The sequence below is a fragment of the Sceloporus occidentalis genome, unplaced genomic scaffold (genome assembly GCF_023333645.1).
Source record: "Sceloporus occidentalis isolate IW3139 unplaced genomic scaffold, rSceOcc1.0.p SCAF_16, whole genome shotgun sequence".
In the NCBI taxonomy this organism is placed as follows: Eukaryota; Metazoa; Chordata; class Lepidosauria; order Squamata; family Phrynosomatidae; genus Sceloporus; species Sceloporus occidentalis.
In genome coordinates, this window is record NW_028316996.1 from 9,925,341 (window position 1) to 9,938,172 (window position 12,832).

Below are 12,832 nucleotides of genomic sequence, written 5' to 3' on the forward strand. Positions count from 1 at the left end.
TTATTGAAAAAGGAGGACATACATTTTAATGATAACATAATGCAAAAGACTCATTAAACTAGCTTCATATTGAAAAAATGATTTACAGTGTGAGTTTTCTAACCTACTAGTCACTAGCTTCTGGTCTGACAAAATTGTGTAAAGTAAATGTAATTTTTATATTTATGTAATTTACATATTTTTATGTAAACACATAAAAATATGTACATTATCTATTACTATCAAGTGCAACAACTACAGTAGTTTTAATGTAATGTCTCTATTTTGCAAAACAAGAGGCCTTACTAGAAACACACACTCCATCTCACACACACAAGTACACATGCATGGTCACATTATATACATAATAGGCCGCACCAGATTATAGACTGCAGCCTTAAAATTTGGTGCTATTTTAAAGAAAATTTTATTTTTAAAGAAAAAATGCACGAGTGGCATAGTAAAAGGCTATTCTATCTAATGAACAGAAATACATGTATTTTAACATTTTTGGTATCTATTATGCAGTTAGTCAGCATATGTTATATACAAACAGATATTGGGTAAACCAATAGCCATTTAAAGGTCCCTCCCTCTTAATTCATAATGCACCTTACTTATAGATATGCCCCCCTGTCCCCTTGATATGCCACGTACGCACGTACGCTGCTGATGGGGCTTCTATGGTGGAGCACCGGAAGGTTATGTCACGGCAGCAGTGGGGGTTGTCTTCATCGCGGGATGATGGAAAATTAGGAAAAACAATTGTATGAAATGCCCTATGGAAGAAAAACCATGTTACCAAAGCTAAAAAATAAATTGCAAGAGCCTTATATTCAACTAGGAGGCAGTTCCCCTTCAAAGGGCAATGAGAAACAGTTAAAGGCACCTTCTCAGGGGTGGGCTGGGCCGGGGGGCAGGGGGGCAATTGCCCCCCAGGCCGCCCGAAATCTAATCTAAATGGCCGCTGGGTTCTGATGCCGCCGGCCGGCGCTACTTCAATACTTTTTTAAAAAATTTAATATGGCAAGCCGGATCGGCTTGCCATATTTAATTTTTTTTTAAAAAGTATTGAAGTAGCGCCGGCCGGCGGCATCAGCACCCAATGGCCGTGTGCGATGGCCGCCTAGTGATGGGAGCAGTGTGGGGGGTGAAGGCTGAGTGCGAGGGGGCTGAGCTTTCACCCCTCACGCTGCTCCTATCACTATGCGGCCATCAGACTGCTTGAAAACTAATCTAAACGGCCGATGCGTGCTCATGACGCTGGCCGGAGCTACCATAATACTTTTTTTTTTTAATTTAATATGGGAAGTATTAAAGTAGCTCCGGCCGGCGGCATCAGCACGCATTGGCCGTTTAGTTTAGTTTTCCAGCAGTCTGATGGCCGCGTAGTGATGGGAGCAGCGCGAGGGGTGAAAGCTCCGCCCCCTCGTACTCAGACTGCTGGAGCACCGGATGTGGGGTCACTGACATCCTGTTTATGTAGAAAACATTCTGCTGCTACCAGAGGACGGTGGTCTAGACGAACCCCCCCCCCCAAAGTGGAAGAAGTAGAACCAATTTATTTTTGTACAGACTGTATAATATTTTTTTGTATTCGTTGTATGTAAGTGTGTCCGTGGGGGACAAACAACATAATGCTTTTTTAAATTATTAAACAAAAAAAGAAATCTCTGTGTCTGTATGTGTTCACAAGTTCAGCTCCCCAGTGTCACCTCTGTCCCCAATCAGCCCCTCCCAGTGTCACCTCTGTCCCCTTTCAGCCCCCCATGTCATTGCTGTTCCCATTCAGCTCCCCAGTGTCACCTCTGTCCCCAATAAGCCCATCCCAGTGTCATCTCTGTCCCCAATCAGCCCCCCCATGTCATTGCTGTCCCCATTCAGCTCCCCAGTGTCACCTCTGTCCCCAATCAGGCCCTCCCAGTGTCACCTCTGTCCCCTTTCAGCTCCCCCATGTCACCTCTGTCCCCATTCAGCTGCCCAGTGTCATCTCTGTCCCCAATCAGCCCCCCCATGTCATTGCTGTCCCCATTCAGCTCCCCAGTGTCACCTCTGTCCCCAATCAGACCCTCCCAGTGTCACCTCTGTCCCCCTTCAGCCCCCGTGTCATTGCTGTCCCCATTCAGCTCTTCAGTGTCAGCTCTGCCCCAATCAGCCCACTTTAAGGTATGATCCTGGTAGGATACTCATATTAGCCTTTACAATTTCCCTGCTGCTGTGTACTATACTTCCCATAATCCTCAGCCAGTATCATGGGGGACATTGAACTGGCTGAGCATCAGGGGGACATTAGGTGTTGCTTTTTTTTCACCATCCTTTGTTGCTATTAAATTTACTTATGTTAAACCACATTTGTCTCATATTTGTATTTTTATAATCAATATGCGTTAGAAAATCAGGAAAAGATGGGCATGGATGGTGGGCTGATATGGGGGTGCAATGGGCCACTTGACTTGACTTGCCCCCCCCCAGGCCTTAGGCTGCCAGCCCTCCCCTGCACCTTCTGATGTTGCATGTGCACACTGCCCATTGTTGTCAGTAGCAACTATCCATGTCGGTACAAACATTGACTAAAGCAATCTATCTTATGCAAGCTTTATACTTACTTTTCCCATTTCTTCCTGTTGCCCCTTTACTTTATGAAAAATTCTACAGTACAATTTTACAGTGAGGTAGGAGGTATTCCAGTTCCATTAAAATAACATACAAACAATCCGGACCCCCACTTTACAGAATTATCTCATAATGTCTAATAAATGTATAATTAAAAATTATAGTAATAGTAATACTATGGCCAATGCAGTTTCTGCTTGAGTAAGGAGTAAGGATGAGGACTGTACTCACTACGAACACAAGTGGTATTCCATGTGATGGAGTGAGATATTCACTATACCTGTCCTAAGATCACAACAAGAACTCACTTAGCTACATAATATTATTTCAAAGAACAGAGAGGAATTTACAAAGGGACTATCTCAGTGCCATGAGTAGCCTAATGACATGTGGACTTTATCCATAAAGATCCTGCATGGATGTATACATGTTGCTACTCATTCTATTTTAGAGGATTATGGTCAACCTGCTTTGTTGAGAGTATCAGAGGAAAGTGATCTATTCATCCTTGCATCAGAAAATGTGTTGGGATTTCTAGGGAAGCTTTTGTCAAGCATTTAATATTTTGCCTGTATTATATTTAAGCTGCAAAGAATATTGCAGTCTTCTTTTTCTGTCTCGTATAAAATATGAACTACAGCAGCAGGTTATTAAACTGAATAGCCCAAAATGACTACAAAGTTCTAAATATTATGCATGGCTGATTAAGACGACTAGCCATGCATACAGAAATTTTCATAAGTGTAATTTCCTAAATGGAAGGTCTTGCCATAGTGGCTTCGTGCATGCTTATCGCCAGTTAAAGTTACAAGATTTATATCCCAGAAATATTATTAGTCCCAGTCATAAAATGTCTTGGTGAATTTGTTGGAAAAATGTGACACGGATCAACTTGAGGGATACGAATTACAATAATAATAGTACAATGAAGTATGAAAAAATGTTAAATGAATATTTAAATTCAGCCATAAAAGATGCCTACGTAAATGGCATCATTTCAGATGACAGTCTGCAAAATTATTGTTATCGTTCTAATTGGAGTACACTTCTTACCTTACAAAGTAATGTACATTCAAAAACATAAACTGTTTTTTTTAACAAGCAATTTTGCTCTTGGGACCACACTTCTGCATGGTAATTTGCTCTACTTTTTATGTAACTGCTAATCCTGTTCATTATATTAGACCCTATGGAAAAGAAAATGGATCTTAGAAGATATGCCTGGTGCTTTTCAGAGCAGTTAGTGGCAATAACCACTAAAATGTAGCTTCATAGCCCATCAACTAGTAGGTAAAACAGTTTTATACAATACACCAAAATACATAAGAAATTAATATTCCTGATTACATTTTTCCAAATTTGATGTGTCACAATGTATACACACACATATAAAATTATATATCTATATATATATATATATATATATATATATATATATATATATATATATATATATAGATATATAGATATATATATATACACACAATTTTTTATAATATTTTTATAAATCTTTAGGACTGAATCATTCATCCAGCCATCTATATTATAATGTTTCTCAGGTGTACTCCTATATTATTAGTTGTATGTACCATAATAACATTACTTATACTGTATTTTATTATTGATATTTTATTAAGACAAAAAAACTAAACCACTAAACTAAAAGCCCTAGAAAGACTTCATAACAATGATAGCATGATGTCCACTGAGTTCATCTGAAAACAGGGATTGGCTCTATACTGACTGAAAGAGTGTATAGAATGGTGGCCTCTGCTGGAGGTATCAAGTAAATACATAAGCAATGTACATAAAATTAATGTACTATTTAAGGGATCCTATGAGGTCTATTTTCCATTGATTAGGTGCATTGAGAAAGGGGGCTTTTGGCCTGTAACATTTATATAAATAAAAATTTGTGTAGAATATATATTCTTTATTATCTATTTCATGGGTATTTAATTAAACATTGCGTCAGAAGCGTTCCTTTATATTGACAGCACCAAAGGAATGGCCTCTCAAGAGTGTGAGAACCACATCCTTGTATTTTATTTCTTATAATATATATGGGCTGTGCAATTTGGAGTTAGCTGCCTAGTTACATGCCCTTGACTTTAGCGAATAGACCCCATAGTGTTCTGATGAGTTGGAATCCATTAAAGCTACCATACTAATAACTCAACTGCCCCAGCTATACCAACAAAGTAATTAAAGGGATACAATTGCATGTCTTCACCTGTTAATAGATAATCAGATATTTCTATTATGCTAATACTAATATGCTAGTAAACTTTTACACTAAGGGTTTTAACCTATTCTGGAATTATCAGTCTTTTCGTGATATTCTTTCATAAGAACTAATGTACACCATTATTGTTAGCAAGGCCATTCAGATATCAATTAACTGCCAATTGCCTACTCTGGCTTAATAATGTTGTTGAAAAATGATCTGTTAAGTGCTTTACACATTAGTATTGGCCCACAAGCCTTGATACAATATTTTCTTACATTTTCTAAAGCAAGATTAATAATTGATTCTCACATTCAATATGTCTAATGTCAAAACTTAATAAATGGTTTTACAAATTATGAATGATTCATTAAGCTGCTCAAACAGGGATCTCAAAATTCTAAATTACATGCCAAATTTTAAACTATTGCTTTGATGTCACCATTTGGCACAGAGAATTAGACATTATAAATGCACTTTTTTCCTAAAGAAACCCATTTGATATCATTTTAAGAGGAAAACATATACATTTCTTTTCTACACAGAAATCTAAAATAAATTCATACTTGTGACAGAGGATAATTTGTGTATGGATATCATTCACAGGCATAAAGCAATGAGAATAATGTCATAGGTAATGAAAAAAGATCAGTTGTGTTGTATTTATGGCCAATTTATGAAAACAATTTATGTCTTCTTTCAGCATATTATTCTGAAAAAAAACCTATAGTAGCCATGGAAACAAATAGAACATTCTTATTTTTAGCGATACGTCTTTGTAACTTAGCATGCCAAAGCAAAACAATTATAGCACAACTTTTAATATGAAGAGGGATAGAGTTACTCTACAAAATTATTATAGTACAACTTATAAGAAAGAGGATACGAGTTGTGCTACAGTTTTGAGATTCTGAATCTTTTTAAATCAATATTATTCATTTCGTTTTTCTTGAGATACAGTATCTCACAAAAGTGAGTACACCCCTCACATTTTTGTAAATATTTTATTATATATTTTCTTGTGACGACACTGAAGAAATGATACTCTGCTACAATGTAAAGTAGTGAGTGTAGCCTGTATAACAGTGTACATTTTCTGTCCCCTCAAAATAACTCAACACACAGCCATTAATGTCTAAACCCCCAAAAATGAGTGCAATAGGTTTTGTAAAGTCTTTAGAGAAAGAGTGACAAACCACTTCATACATTATGACTGAAGGGATTAAAAATGGTTGGGTTGTTTTACAGTAATCTGTTTAGCCGTTGATAGTGATGACTTTTCCCCAGCGTGCTTTTGTAGGATTCTTGAATCGAGGGCTAGCACAAGTCTGAGCGAGGAGCTGCACAACCACTGTTTACATTTGTGCATGCCGCCTTAAGTTCAGGATGTCACTATCCATGAAGAAATCTTAAAAAAGCAAAACAGTTTTTCCCAATTATTCACAGTCAATGGATTACTATACACATAAAATGATATTAAAAGAGTCCTATCTATCTATGAAAAAATATAATATGTGTATACACCAACCATGCTAAAAAAATATGGTTAAACAATCAAAAAGACAACATAGAACAAACATAGAACAAGTCTTAGTAAAAATGCTGTTGCCATGAAGAGGTTAAATGTGATAAAAAAAAAAACAGATTTGATAAGTTAGGGACAGCAATAGGTCAGTCTGAAAGATGGTAAACATGAGTCTTTTTATCATTGTATTCTGCGTCATCTGAAGGAAATGCTGTATTTTTTGCCCTCTATTTTTTATTTCGGGAATAGATAGCATTTCGTAAACATTTTCTCCGGCAAACTGTTGTTGTTGATAATGGACAAATCTTTTGGCAGCACTGAGACAAGTGTCATTGTATTTGTTATTTACTTTTTTTTTAACCTTTTATTGTCTTCACATGACTTGCAACCATAATACACTGCTATCCATCTGATCAGTTACATCAAAATCTGACATCATTTCTGTACATATTACAAAAAGCAAAATTTGATATCTTCCGCTGTAAGCTTAGACAATGTTAACATTACATTGACACGAATTTCAGGGACATTCTGACGCAATGAATTCATAATGTTATCCACAGTCTGCTGCTATGTCTCAACAGTAGTTACCTGATGTGAAGGTGTAGAGAGTGAACAATGAGCCAATTACTTGCTTATTCTAAGCCAAAAAATAGACGAGGTCTTGTGTAATTACTTTGTCAGTCAAGACTCTTATTTATTTCTGTAGCTGAAAAAAGTCAAAAACAAATATTGTCTTCAAAAACAACCAGAAGGTGGTTTGCAAATGTTATTTAAGGCAAGCAAACTATGAAAACGACGCAATATAGTGAGTGTGGTTACTAACCTTGATTAGGCATAGCCGCCATAGTTTACTTCCACCCGCGTTTCCTGTAAATACAGAGCACCAGGATATGACATCATAACCCGATACTCAGAGGAAGAATGGAAGAAGGAAAGGTTAAACCCAGGGTTTAAGATTAACACAGGACTGATTACGGGCAGTCTTTTTTTATTCATGTTGCTGATTTGCTTATGCATCTTGCTCAGTAAACTGCAACATTAAACTATATTTAGTAAATATACCCTTTAATCAAAAGTCAGAACAGAGACATAATCAGAAATGTTGTTTAGATGACAGAATTAGTGAACTAATCCTGGCAACATTCTGCCTTCCTTTAGTTGTATGCCCAAATTTAATAATCTAAAGGGAGGTTAGATATTATATTTATGGCAAGGAAATTAGCAGTTTCATATCTCAGAACAGACTTATGTAGCCTATGTAGAATTTAATAGGAAGTGAGCCAAGGGATTTCATGAAAATGGAAGTAGAAACTGATTTAGAAGATAATATTGTTATCCTTACAGAGCAGTGTTTTCATTGAAAGGCTCAGGGTTAAAGAGCCTCATATGAGATAAGTTACATTAGATAAGACGAGACATCATGAGTGCTTGCATTAGATACCAAGAAAATCGCATAAATATTGTTGACAAGATAGAAATATCATGGGGATGTTTTGGGAAAGCATAAACATAACATAAGCATAAACAACATATTGGTTTTATGAAATCTCGTCAATGACATAAAACATTTCAAAGGATACTGTAAATACTGTAGCTTTATATATGGTATTTTATTGTTTAGCCCACCTTGTTTTTTCTAGCCTCATTTTTGCTGTTGACTGAAGCACCTGCCCACCAAGCTGTGCTTTAATTTGCTGTTGGCTAGATAAATGTAGCCACATGACACATTTTTGGACTCACATAGCCATATATTCAGTAAGCGGCCTTAAACGGCAGGTCCTGATCTGCCGGTACAGAAGCAGTATCTGTCCAGTATGCTAGAGGGCTATTCCAGGACAGGCAGGCTGTTTGGAGGTTAGGATCAGGGCCAGTCCTACCATGGAGAGAGTAGGACAATATGACATCATTTCCGGCGCTCCGCAGTAAAGCAGCGCACACCGTGGCAGAGCAGGGAGACTCGCCGCAGGATTGCTGAAAGGTAAGTGAAGTACAAAGGGGGGGGATAGGGTAGATAATAGGGAGGGAGAGAGGGTAGATAATGCTTCCTAGGTCTTGACCCTTGGAAAAATTATAGGGCCTATTCTAAATTTAAGTTTGGCTACTGATTTATTGCTCTCCTCGCACTAAGGGCTTCACACGTATGGCGCTTACTTTATCACACGTGAAAAATGGCGAATTACATGCCCTTTTTAAATAATATTAAAATTAAGGAAAATCTTCATATCTGTCACAAAATACAACTCAAAATCTTTTTTTCTTGGGAATGCAATTTAGAGATAATAAAAGAATAAGAATATTTGATATATTCTGCATTATTAAAAAATGAGACATTGAAAGTATATCAGATAAAAGAACTTTAATAACAAAAGATTAGAGGTTAATCTCCAAAATCTTTCTAGTACTGATGAAACTATTGTAGATGATGGTATTAGTAAGCATTAAAGGAAATTACAGATAACATTAGATTTGTCTCCAACTTTTTAATGTTATATGGATTATCAAAAACAATTCAGTCGGATAGCATATGTATTTAAATATCTTTCTTTGTGGTTTCATTAATCCTCCCTTCATGTCCAAATGCTTTAATTTAAATCTGAACTGAAACTGGAAGAGGTTAACAAGCTTGACCCTGATTAGGCCATGATTTCTGAGAATTGTGGAACCTCTTTACTATATCAGAAAAAGCAGTATGTTAATAATAACAGGAAACTTCTTTATCTTGAGGCTATTTTCTCTATATAATTATATTTCACCTTTTCTACAGAGCCTCTAAGAACATGAGACAATCCATTTGGATAATATAGGCAAGCATAAGATTTGGTTTTGCTGCCCTGTGTAAATCTGTTATAGCCAATGATTAGATTATAGGTGGGTGAAAACGTTCGTAAAGTAGCCTTTTCTGTTCCATAGGAACCCTTGCAAAAATGTCTTAAAGGGAAGGTATGTCTTTTTGAAGACTATAACAGGGTCTGCAACAGGGCAGACATTCCTAGTGGAATAAGCCAAATGGCTAATGATTTAAGCAAATTAAAAGAATGGTGGGTGCAGTTTAAAGTCGATAAATGTACAATAATGCAGTTCAGATATAAAAACCCAAAGGCAAAATATAACATTGGGAATGCTGTTCACCAACAACATACAAATTAACAAAATTGGGTAAAATCAAAATTCATATGAATCTGAATGTACAAGTCTACTGGGTTTTATAGCTGCAGGTATCGATAGCAGAAACAATGGGGTGGTTATGACATTTTATAGAGTAGCTCAAAATCCACAGTGGCTGGAGAAAGCTCTGCCTTTACATATAAATTGTAGGTTGTATAGATTCCAGGGGAAATTTCTGAAAAATCTGTTCCCACACAATAATCGCAAGAATTTAACGTTCCTGCAGGAGTTTCTGAAAATGCAGGAGAATTTGTGCTGTTTATGCAAAAAGGTTTTGTCCAGTTGTAGACAAGATCTCTCGAATTTGTAAGAATCGCTAAAGACCGGCTACTAATACAGAAAGTTAAAATTGTCTTATTGCAGTCCAGCAAAAGTAGCAACACCCACAGATTTAAAGGAACACAATGTTATTTGCTTAATGTATGATAGGTTACATGAGCTTTTTTCAGACTAGAAGTTTGTAAAATTTGTGTGTGGAACAAGAAAGAACTTGAGTAAGTTTTAATTTTAACTATGCCATTTGGTCTACACTTCAGTGATCATAAGAGTCATAACGGGTTTTGGTATGTCTTTATGATTTTGCTAACATGTTTTATTATATTTTTTTACATGCACTCTGAGTTTTGAGATAACATTTTTTGTAAAATCCATCTGTTTTGTCTAGGTGACATTTTGTTGTTTTCCCTGTCCATGAGTTCAATAATTTATAGTGCCAGGTTTCATATAATTTATTGCACCTTTGCTGACAAAGAATCAATGAGATAAAACAGATCAGCTGTGATTCTTGGCTTACGTAATATAAACATTTAAATGAATTATGATCTCAGGAATTGGCTTGAAAAGATGAGCAATAATTTTATTTTACTTTAAGTAATATGTTTACAGAAGCAAAATTATTCCAGTTAAACATTTGTATTGTCTTTTTGTATTTTTCTCTGTGTTTTCCTGTATCCCCTTTTATTTTAACACATAAATCATCAGGGTACACAAATACATCTTAATATATGTTTTTTTTACCATTGATGCTGCTCTGTTGTCTTCTATTGGGTAAAGCAAAAGAGAAATTCATTCCTTCTAGGAAAATAATATTAAGTCTTTTAAACAGCAAGAATATTAGCCATATCAATTAGAAGTTCACCTTATAAAGACAGAACTTCTACTCCACTCCGCCATCTCCTCTCTCCACAATTCCTGACTTCTTGATCACTGTCTATAATTCCACAGTCCAACCAACAGACAGTTCACTGCCTTGGTGTCACACTTGACTCTGCTTTCTCCTTCATATCCCTTCATTTTCCAAATCTACCTTTACCTGAGAAATGAACAACCAAAATGCTAATCCATTCACTTGTAATATCTTGCCTGGATTATTGCACTATAATTAACCCATATTTACCTAAACAGTCATCACCTATATCCTCCTCAACTACCCAATAGATTGTAAGCTTGCAAGATCTGGACCCTCTTCTCCTTCTGTACCAGTATGTTTTAACATGTGTCTTTGATAAATATTATACATGTTGTAACAGTCTTACGGAATCCTCAGAACAATACTGGCCATAGTTGTGGCTTAGTGGGGGTGGAGTTACAAAAGGGAGTTAGAAATACTGTATTCACATATTCTCCCAGATTGTCGCTCCCCAGGGCCACCATCAGTAGTTTGGGGCTTCTTACAAAACAAATGATCTGAGCCCCCTACACAGATGACCCCCCTCCGCACCACCAGTATTTTCTATTATACTCATCATTTCTGGTGCCAAACATGGCTCAGACAAGCCGTTTGGTTGCAAATATGGCTCAGACAAGCCATTTGGGGGCCCAGACAACATGGAGGCATCACAATAGACTAGTGAAAGCTAGGGTGACCACATTTTATTTCTGCCATTATGGAACTGATGAGATTGCACACCAGAGTTTAATTATATATTAGACTTGCACATGGGGCATTATTATTTTAATAATGCCAGTACCGGCTTCAAACCTTTGATTGCCACGCCATTCTTGCAAATATTGTTGGCTAGATCTATGTATTTTGCATGAGATTTCACTTTCCAACTATAAAATATGAAATATACTTCTTGAGGTAATATGTTGAGTATTAATAACTAGACTTCCAAGCCCCTCTAAGGCTATACTTCAATTTGTCATACTTGTAGGAAAGGAACATCTGACAGTATCAAGGGGGCCAGGTGCCTTTATCTTTAGTAGGGTGCTAAAAACATATAGATAAAATCATTACATTACCATTACATTTATTTATAAAGCACCGGCAAATTCCTCAACGCTGTTACAGTCAGTATAACAGTATAACAATTTCACATACAAAAACACATACAATAACAAACTGGTGCAAAGGAAAGGAGGGGCCTGCTCTTGCAAGCTTACAATCTAGTTGGTGGTTGAGGGGGAAGTGAGACAATAGGAGAGGACTGCTTGGGTGGGGATGAGTTGATCTGGTTCCAATGATGTGTTGAAGCTGTTGATTGTTCAGATGGCTTGATATGGTTGGGAATACTGGGAAGGAATGTTGTACGCTTCCCTGAACAGGTGGGTTTTCATAGAGGTTTTGAAAGTTCCATATAAGGCAGAAAGTCTGAACGGAACGGGGAAGGGAAATCCACAGGAGGGGTGCAGTGGTACTTGGTATGCCGTTTCCCTCCAGTGTAACTCCAGTGTAACTCTTAACTGCCCACTTATGAAGAGTCCACTTGGGGTAAGCTTACACAGCAGCTACATTTCCAAGCAAGCTTGTTTCCAAGTGAGGCCTAGGAATTAATAGGGCTGTCTCACAAGTGGTCAGATAAGGTGATTGCATACATGAGGCACATGTTTCACACCTTGGCTAACAAATGCAATTAAGCTAGACAAGAGGGCACCAAATTTAACCCTTTGAATACAGCAGGGTATGGAGACATGCATGATAGAGACATACCGTGTGGAAAACAGGGGTAACAGCAGGAAATGAGGGGTTCAGGTGAAAGATGTGAGTCATACCTGTAAGAGAAGGAGATATGGCAGACATGATTGCCAGAGGAGTAGTTGGATGAATGCATGAAGACCAGGGATGGATGTCTGGATAGTCCAGTGTAACTCTTAACTGCCCACTTATGAAGAGTCCACTTGGGGTAAGGCCACAACAGCTACATTTCCAAGCAATCCTAAAACAATTGGAATTACATATAAATATTTTATATTGCACTGGCTAAAAACAGGGAGAGAGGCAATATGTAGCTCCCCAGATGTTATGGAACAAAAAAAAATGCTAAGCCAAGAACCTAAAGAAAAAAAGCAAGATCTGGCTGGCTGACCATCATTAGAGC